Genomic DNA, 10307 nt, shown 5'->3' with positions numbered 1-10307 from the left:
CTTTGTTTGAGTCTTTGTTTGTGTTATTGTTGAGTCAATTTTCGAAAATCTTGAGTCCTTTTGTTTGAGTCCTTTCTAAAAGTTTTTAAATTTAGTGTCTTTTTGTTTGAGTTTTGTTTCAATTCTTTAAGTTTTGTGTCTTCTTGTTTATTTTCTTTTAGTTTTTGAAAATTTCTTTTTGGCTTTTTAAAAATTTTAAGTTTGGTGTCCTTTTTATGTTCTTGTGTTCTTTGAGTCTTTGAGTTTTGGTCTTTGTGTTCTTATTAGTCTTCAAAGTGTTCTTGAGTTTTCTTTGTGTTTTGATCTTAAAATTTTTAAGTTTGGTGTCCCTTTGTGTTTTCCTCCAAAATTTTCGAAAATTAGGGGTGCTAGATCTAAAAATTTTAAGTCTTGTATCTTTTACTTATTTTTCTCTTTCATTATTAAATTCAAAAACAAAAAAAATATCTTTTCTATTTTTATTTTAACTATATTTTTGAAAATCTTAATTAAAAATTCAAATTTTAATTTCAAAATTTTTATCTTATCTTATCTTAGTTTTCAATTTTCAAAAATCAAATCATTTTAAAATAAAAAATCTAATCTTTTTCAAAAATCTTGTTTTATCTTTTTCAAATTTCAAAATTTAAAAACCCAAATTTCAAATTTCAAATTTTAAAAATCATATCTTTCTCAAAATCAAATTTCAAAATCTTATCTTTTTAAAATCTTTTTTAAATCCTTTTTGTTTCTTATCTTATCTTTTGTAGCCTCAAATTTTAAAATTAAATCTTTCTTACATCTTTTTGATTTCATATGTTATCTTTTTCTAATTTCAAATTTCAATTTCAAATCTTTTCTTATCTTATCTCTCATCTTATTTTATTTTAAAATCTTTTCTTAATTAATATCTTATCTTCTCTCTCTTCTTTTTCAAAACTTCCTAACTAACTCTCTTCTCTCTCAATTTTCGAAAACTTATCCTTCTTCTCTCTCTTCTATTTTCGAAAATTCACTAACTAATTTTCAATTCTTTTTAATTTATTAACTTAATTTTCAAAAATTAATTAATAAATAAAATAAAAACAAAAATATTTTAATTCTTATTTATCTTTTCTATTTATACTTCTTTTTCTATTCACTTCTATTATTTGAACTCTACTCCTCTCTCTTCTTCCATCTTCACTTTTCTGTCTTCTTTTTACTTCACATCTCACTGGAAGCTCTTTGATCCAAGTAGCACAAAAAGCTTCCTTCCTTTCTTTCTTTTCTTTTATTTTTGTTTATGACCAGGAATAAGGATAAAGAACCCATCTTGACTCCTGATCCTGAACCTGAGAAGACTCTAAGGAGGCGTTTACAACAAGCTAAAGCACAACACTCCGGAAGAGATCTTTTAGAAAATTTTGAACAAGAGGATGCCAGAAAGGTTCTTGGTGACTTCACTATACCTACCTCTGACTTTTATGGCAGAAGCATCTCTGTACCTGCCATTGGAGCTAACAATTTTGAGCTTAAGCCTCAGTTAGTCTCTCTTTTGCAGTAGAACTGCAAATTCCATGGACTTCTATTGGAAGATCCACATCAGTTCTTAGCTGAATTCTTACAGATCTGTGATACTGTAAAGATTGATGGAGTTGATCCTGAAGTCTACAAGCTTATGTTCTTCCCCTTTGCTGTAAGAGAAAGAGCTAAGATATGGTTAGATTCCCAACCTAGAGAGAGTCTTGAGTCTTAAGAAAAGCTGGTTAATGCTTTTTTGGCTAAATTCTTTCCCCTTCAAAGGATGAGCAAAATTAGAGTGGAAGTTCAAACCTTTAGATAAAGAGAAGGTGAATCCCTCTATAAAGCTTGGGAAAGATACAAGCAATTGATCACGAGGTGTCCTCCTGACATACTGTCAGAATGGTCTATCATAGGCATGTTCTATGATGGTCTATTTTAGATGTCCAAAATTTCATTAGACAACTCTACAGGTGGATCACTCCACTTGAAAAAAACACCTGCAGAAGTAAGAGAACTCATTGAGATGGTTGCAAACAACCAATTCATGTATACTTCTGAAAGGAATCCTGAAAATCATGGGATCTCTCAGAAGAAAGGAGTTCATGAAGTTGATACTCTAAATGCCATATTGGCTCAGAATAGGATCTTAACCCAACAGGTTAACATGATCTTCCAGCATTTGACTGGAATGCAAACTGCAGCTGGCAGTACTCAGGAAGCTTCTTCTGACATAGAAGCTTATGATCCTGAACAACCTACCATTGAGGAGGTGAATTACATGGGAGAACCCTATGAAAACACCTATAATCCTTCATGGGGGAACCATTCTAATCTTTCATGGAAAGATCAACAGAAACCTCAGTAAGGTTTCAACAACAATCAAGGTGGTAGGAACCAGAATAGGTTCAATAATAGACCACCATTCCCATCTTCTCAAGGGAATATGGAAACCTCTAAGCAGAGCCTCTCTGACTTAGTCACTCTGGTTTCTATCCTCACTAAGACCACTTATAGTTTCATGAATGAAACAAGGTCCTCCATTAGAAATTTGGAGGTACAAGTTGATCAACTGAGCAAGAGGATCCCTGAGATTCCTCCTGAAACTTCCTAGTAACACTGAGGTGAATCCTAGAGAAGAGTGCAAGGCCATAACTATGGAGGTAGAGGCCGAATCCGAGAAGATTGGGAAGGCTTTGAATGCCAGAGAAGAAGGCTTCACTGGGCGTTCAACGCCCTTAATGGTAGCAAGCCTGGTACTGAACGCCAGTGAGGAACCCTCACTGGGCATTCAATGCCCATCCTGGCAGCAGAGTTGGCGTTGAACGCCAGCCAAGGAGTACTGGCTGGGTGTTCAATGCCCAAACACCCAGGAACTCTGGCGCTGAACGCCAGTGAGGAACCCCTCACTGGGCGTTCAACACCCAACCATTCAGCCATTCTGGCACTGAACGCCAGTGAGGAACCCCTCGCTGGGCATTCAACACCCACACACCCAGGGAAGCTGGTGTTGAACGCCAGCAAGGACATCCCTACTGGATGTCCAACGCCCAAACTGCTAGAGGGACTGGCGTTTAACACCAGTAAGGGTGGACAGCAAGGGCGTTCAACGCCCAAAGAGCTCACAGAGCTAGTGTTAAACGCCAGTAAAAGCACACCCTCTGAGTGCTTTAGTTCGACTCAAGAACCCTTTATCCCAGAACCAAAGAAAGCTGGTACACAAAATTGTGATCACACTTTTCACAACTCCGCACAACTAACCAGCAAGTGAACTGGGTCATCCAAGTAATACCTTACGTGAGTAAGGGTCGATCCCACGGAGATTGTCGGCTTGAAGCAAGCTATGGTCATCTTTTAAATCTCAGTCAGGCGGATTCAATTGGTTATGAGGTTTAGGTAATTAAAAGATAAATAAAACATAAAATAAAATAAAGATACTTATGTAATTCATTGGTGGAAATTTCAGATAAGCGTTTGGAGATGCTTTGTTGCTTCTGAACCTCTGCTTTCCTATTGTCTTCTTTCAATCATGCGTGCTCCTTTCCATGGCAAGCTATATGATCCTCTCGGATAAAAAATACCAGGTACGATCTCTGCACGGATAATCAACTGTCGGATTTCTCGTCTCGGATGAAAAATACAAGGTACAGCTACCGCATGGCTAATCATCTGTCGGTTCTCACTAGCGTCGGAATAGGACCCTTATCCTTTTGCACACTGTCACTGCGCCCGACATTCACAAGTTTGAAGCTCGTCACAGTCATCCCTTCCCAGATCCTACTCGAAATACCACAGACAAGGTTTAGACTTTCCAGATCTCAGGAATGGCTGCCAATCAGTTCTAGCCTATACCACGAAGATCCTAATCTCACAGACTCGGTCCGTGTATTAGAGACCCAAGAGAATATACTCCGGCTGTCGTCTAATGACTACGTTGAACATCATGTACTCTTCTTTGTGGTTGTCAGGCACGCGGATCTTGGCTAAGCAAGTAACGAAGATAGTGGGTGATTGTCACGGGTCACCCCTTCATTCTGACTTAACTGAATTAAGTATGAGAGTATATCTTGGAGAAGAAGTAAGCATGAATTGAAAGAGAAACAATAGTACTTGCATTAACTCATGAAGAACAGCAGAGCTCCGCACCTTAATCTATGAGGTGTAGAAACTCCACCGTAGAAAGTACATAAGAGAAAATAGTCTAGGCATGGCCGTGTGGCCAGCCTCCAAGTCCAAGGATGATAATATCATAATCCCCGAATACAATAGTAAAAAGTGCTATTTATACTAAACTAGTTACTAGGGATTATAGAAAATGAATAACTAAGTGCAGATAGTGTAGAAATCCACTTCCGGGGCCCACTTGGTGTGTGCTTGGGCTGAGCATTGAAGCTTTCACATGCATAGGCCATTCTTGGAGTTAAACGCTAGCTTGGGTGCCAGTTTGGGCGTTTAACTCCAGTTCTGGTGCCAGTTCTGGCATTTTACTCCAGAAAATGGTCTTTGGTTGGCGTTTAGACGCCAGTTTGGGCTATCAAATCTCGAGCAAAGTATAGACTATTATACATTGCTGGAAAGCCCAAGATGTCTACTTTCCAAAACAATTGAGAGCGCGCCAATTGGGCTTCTTTAGATCCAGAAATCCACTTCGAGTGCAGGAGGGTCAGAATCCAACAGCATCTGCAGTCCTTTTTCAGCCTCTGAATCAGATTTTTGCTTAGGTCCCTCAATTTCAGTCAGAAAATACCTGAAATTACAGAAAAACACACAAACTCCTAGTAAAGTCCAGAAATGTGATTTTTGCATAAAAACTAATAAAAATATAATAAAAAGTAACTAAAACATATTAAAAACTATGTAAAAACAATGCCAAAAAGGGTATAAATTATCTGCTCATCATAACACCAAACTTAAATTGTTGCTTGTCCCCAAGAAACTAAGAACAAAATAGGATAAAAATAAGAGAAAATACAATAAATTTCAAAATATCAATGAAGATTAGTTTTAATTAGATGAGCGGGACTAGTAACTTTTTGCTTCTGAACAGTTTTGGCATCTCACTTTATCCTTTGAAGTTCAGAATGATTGGCATCCATAGGAACTTAGAATTCAGATAGTGTTATTGATTCTCCTAGTTCAGTATGTTGATTCTTGAACACAGCTACTTTATGAGTCTTGACCGTGACCCTAAGCATTTTGTTTTCCAGTATTACCACCGGATACATAAATGCCACAGACACATAACTGGGTGAACCTTTTCAGATTGTGACTCAGCTTTGCTAGAGTCCCCAGTTAGAGGTGCCCAGAGCTCTTAAGCACACTCTTTTTGCTTTGGACCATGACTTTAACCACTCAGTCTCAAGCTTTTCACTTGACACCTTCACGCCACAAGCACATGGTTAGGGACAGCTTGATTTAGCCGCTTAGGCCAGGATTTTATTCCTTTGGGCCCTCCTATCCATTAATGCTCAAAACCTTGGATCTTTTTTTTGCATTTTTTTTCTTTTCTTTTTTTCGTAAGCTTTGTTTTCTTCATTGCTTTTTCTTGCTTCAAGAATCAATTTTATGATTTTTCAGATTATCAATAACATTTCTCTTTTTTCATTATTCTTTCAAGAGCCAACAATTTTAACATTCATAAACTTCACTATAAAAAATATGCACTGTTCAAGCATTCATTCAGAAAACAAAAAGTATTGCCACCACATCAAAATAATTAAACTAATTTCAAGATAGAATTCAAAATTCATGTACTGCTTTTTCTTTTTTAGAAAACCTTTTTCATTTAAGAAAGGTGAAGGATTCATAGGACATTCATAGCTTTAAGACATAGACACTAGACACTAATGATCATGTAATAAAGACACAAATATAGACAAAACATAAAGCATAAAATTCGAAAAACAGAAAAATAAGAACATGGAAATTAAAGAACGGGTCCACCTTAGTGACGGCGGCTAGTTCTTCCTCTTGAAGATCTTATGGAGTGCTTTAGCTCCTCAATATCTCTTCCTTGCCTTTGTTGCTCCTCTCTCATGGCCTTTTGGTCCTCTCTGATTTCATGGAGGATGATGGAGTGCTCTTGGTGCTCCATCCTTAGTTGCCCCATGTTGGAACTCAATTTTCCTAAAGAAGTGTTGAGTTGCTCCCAATAGTTGTGTGGAGGAAAATGCATCCCTTGAGGCATCTCAGGGATATCTTGATGAGGGACTTCCTCATGCTCTTGTTGAGGTCCATGAGTGGGCTCTCTTGTTTGCTCCATCCTCTTTTTAGTGATGGACTTGTCCTCTTCAATGAGGATGTCTTCCTCTATGATAATTCCAGCTGAATTGCATCGGTTACAGATGAGATGAGGGAAGGCTAATCTTGCCAAAGTGGAGGGCTTGTCCGCCACCTTGTAGAGTTCTAGAGGTATGATCTCATGAATTTCTACTTCCTCTCCAATCATGATACTATGGATCATGATAGCCCGGTCTATTGTAACTTCAGACCGGTTGCTAGTGGAAATGATAGAGCGTTAGATGAACTCCAACCATCCCCTAGCCATGTGTTTGAGGTCAAGCCTTCTTAGTTGAACCGGCTTTCCTCTGGAGTCTCTCTTCTATTAAGCTTTTTTCACACAGATGTCTATGAGGACTTGGTCCAACCTTTGATCAAGGTTGACCCTTCTAGTGAAAGGGTGAGGATCTCCTTGCATTATTGGCAAGTTGAATGCCAACCTCACATTTTCCAGACTAAAATCGAAGTAATTCCCCCAAACCATTGTGAGCCAATTCTTTGGGTTTGGGTTCACACTTTGATCATGGTTGTTAGTGATCCATGCATTAGCATAGAACTCTTGAACCATTAAGATTCTAACTTGTTGGATGGGGTTGGTGAGAGCTTCCCAACCTCTTCTTTGAACCTCATGTTGGATCTCCGGATATTCACTCTTTTTGAGCATAAAGGGGACTTCGGGGATCACCCTTTTCTTGGCCACAACATCATAGAAGTGGTCTTGATGGACCTTTGAGATGAATCTCTCCATCTCTCATGATTCGGAGGTGGAAGCAATTGCTTTCCCTTTCCTCTTTCTAGAGGTTTCTCCGGCCTTAGGTGCCATTAATGGTTATGAAAAAACAAAAAGCAGAGCTTTTTCCCACACCAAACTTAAAAGGTTTGCTCGTCCTCGAGCAAAAGAAGAAAGAAAGGAGTAGAAGAAAAAGAAATGGAGGAGATAGAGGAGTGTGTTGGTTTCGGCCAAGGGGGGTTTAAGTGTTTATGAAGTTTGAAATTGAAGGTAGTAAGGAGAGGTATTTATAGGGTAAGAGAAAGAGTGAATTGAGGTAGTGAGGATCCTGTGGGGTCCACAGATCCTGAGGCGTCAAGAAATTCTATTCCCTGCACCATTCTGGCATTTAAACGCCCTCTGTATGCCATTTCTGGTGTTTAACACCAACTCTGCTACCTTTTCTGGCGTTAAACGCTAAGCTGATGCCAATTTCTGGTGTTTAATGCCCACCAGACACCCTTCTCTGGCATTAAACACCAGTCTGTCTGCCATTCCTGGTGTTTAACGCCAGCCAGATACTAGACACCCTTTTCTGGCGTTAAACGCCAGTCTTCCTGCCATTTCTGGTTTTTAATGCCCAGAATGCTGCCAGACTGGGCATTAAACGCCCATTCTACTATCCTTACTAGCGTTTAAACACCAATAAGCCTGTCCTCCAGGGTGTGCTATTTTTGATGCTATTTTTGATTTTGCTTTAATTCTGTAGCTATTTTTATAACTTCACATGATCATCAACCTAAAGAAAACATAAAATGACAATGGAAAACAAATGTCTATAAAATAATATAATTAAATAACTTTGGGTTGCCTCCCAATAAGCACTTCTTTAATGTCAATAGCTTGACAGTGAGCTCTTAGAGAGCTTCACAGAGACTCAGAGCTTAATGGTGGCCTCCTAACACCAAACTTAGAAGTTGAGTGTGGGGGCTCTGTTTGACTCTGTATTAAGAGAAGCTTTTCATGCTTTCTCTCCATGGTTACAGAAGAAGATCCTTGAGCCTTAAACACAAGGTAGTCCTCATTCAATTGAAGGACTAACTCTCCTCTGTCTACATCAATCACAGCCCTTGCTGTGGCTAGGAAGGATCTTTCAAGGATGATGGATTCATCCTCATCCTTCCCGGTATCTAGGATTATAAAATCAGCAGGGATGTACAGGTCTTCAACCTTTACTAATACATCCTCTACAAGTCCATAAGCCTATTTCATTGATTTGTCTGCCATCTCTAATGAGATTCTTACAGCTTGTACCTCAAAGATCCCAAGTTTCTCCATTACAGAGAGTGGCATGAGGTTTATTCCTGACCCCAGGTCACACAGAGCCTTCTCAAAGGTCATGGTACCTATGGTACAAGGTATTAAGAATTTTTCGGGATCCGGTTTTTTTTAGGTAATTTCTGTTGAACCAAAGCATTCAGTTCATTGATGAGCAATGGAGGTTCATCCTCCCAAGTCTCATTACCAAATAACTTGGCATTCAGCTTTATCATTGCTCCTAGATACTGAGCAACGTGCTCTTCAATAATATTTTCATCTTCTTCAGAGGAAGAATACTCATCAGAGCTCATGAATGGCAACAGTATGTTCAGTGGAATCTCTATGGTCTCTATATGAGCCTCAGATTCCTTTGATTCCTCATTAGGAAACTCCTTATTGGTCAGTGGACGTCCATTGAGGTCTTCCTCACTGGAAATCACTACCTCTTCCTCCTCTATAGGTTCCGCCATGTTGGGTATATTGATGGCCTTGAACTCTCTCTTTGGATTCTCTTCTGTATTGCTTGGGAGAGTAGTAGGAGGGATTTCAGTAACTCTTTTACTCAGCTGACCCACTTGTGCCTTCAAATTTCTGATGGAGGACCTTGTTTCAGTCATGAAACTGAGAGTGGTCTTAGATAGATCAGAGACAATGGTTGCTAAGTCAGAGAGGCTCTGCTTAGAATTCTCTGTCTGTTGCTCAGAAGATGATGAAAAAGGCTTACTATTGCCAAACCTATTTCTCCCACCATTATTATTATTAAAGCCTTGTTGAGGCTTCAGTTGATCCTTCTATGAGAAATTTGGATGATTTCTCCATGAAGGATTATAGGTGTTTCCATAGGATTCTCCCATGTAATTCACCTCTTCCATTTCAGGATTCTCAGGGTCATAAGCTTCTCCTTCAGAGGAGGCTTCTTTAGTACTGCCAGATGTAGCTTACATTCCAGTCAGATTCTGAGAAATCATATTGACTTGCTGAGTCAATATTTTATTCTGAGCCAATATGGCATTCAGAGTATCAATCTCAAGAACTCCTTTCTTCTGAGTCATCCCATTATTCACAAGATTTCTTTCAGAAGTATACATGAACTGGTTATTTGCAACAATTTTAATGAGTTCTTGGGCTTCTGTAGGTGTTTTCTTCAGATGAAGAGATCCACCAGCAGAGTGGTCCAATGACATCTTGGACAATTCAGATAGACCATCATAGAATATACATAAGATGCTCCATTCTGAAAGCATGTCAGAAGGACATCTTCTAATCAATTGCTTGTATCTTTCCCAAGCTTCATAGAGGGATTCACCTTCCTTCTGTCTGAAGGTTTAGACTTCCACTCTAAGCTTGCTTAACTTTTGAGGTGGAAAGAATTTGGCCAAGAAAGCATTGACCAACTTTTCCCAAGAGTTCATGCTTTCTTTAGGTTGTGAGTTCAACCATATCTTAGCTCTGTCTCTTACAGCAAAGGGGAAAAGCATAAGTTTGTAGACCTCGGGATTAACCCCATTGATCTTAATAGTGTCACAGATTTGCAAGAATTCAGCTAAGAATTGATGAGGATCTTCCAATGGAAGTCCATGAAACTTGTAATTCTACTGCATTAGAGAAACTAATTGAGGCTTAAGCTCAAAGTCATTTGCTCCAATTGTAGGAATTGAGATGTTTTTTCCATAGAAGTCGGAAGTTAGTGAAGTAAAATCACCAAGCACCTTCCTTGCATCTCCACCATTGTTGTTGGGTTCGGCTGCCATGTCTACTTCTTTTTCGAAAATCTCTGTAAGGTCCTCTCCGGAGTGTTGTGCTTTAGCTTCTCTTAGCTTCCTCTTCAGAGTCCTTTCAGGTTCAGGATCAGCTTCAACAAGAATGTCCTTATTCTTGTTCTTGCTCATATGAAAAAGAAGAGAACAGAAAAGAAGAGGAATCCTCTATATCAGAGTACAGAGATTTCTTTATGTGAGTATAAGAATAGAAGAATAGAAGAATGAGGTAGAGAGAGAATGAGAGAAATTCAAACACA

At 38.8% G+C, this 10307-nt stretch overlaps 1 non-coding gene across 1 annotated transcript; it reads left to right on the top strand.

The window, feature by feature from the left end:
• The first annotated feature begins 9528 nt into the window (after positions 1-9528).
• LOC112746645 (small nucleolar RNA R71) lies at positions 9529-9636 on the top strand. Its single transcript, XR_003174516.1, has one exon. It is a non-coding gene; the product is annotated as a small nucleolar RNA R71 (small nucleolar RNA).
• Positions 9637-10307: the final 671 nt, after the last annotated feature.

The sequence above is a fragment of the Arachis hypogaea genome, chromosome 14 (genome assembly GCF_003086295.3).
Source record: "Arachis hypogaea cultivar Tifrunner chromosome 14, arahy.Tifrunner.gnm2.J5K5, whole genome shotgun sequence".
NCBI lineage: Eukaryota > Viridiplantae > Streptophyta > Magnoliopsida > Fabales > Fabaceae > Arachis > Arachis hypogaea.
This window is presented reverse-complemented; position numbering and strand designations above follow the sequence as displayed.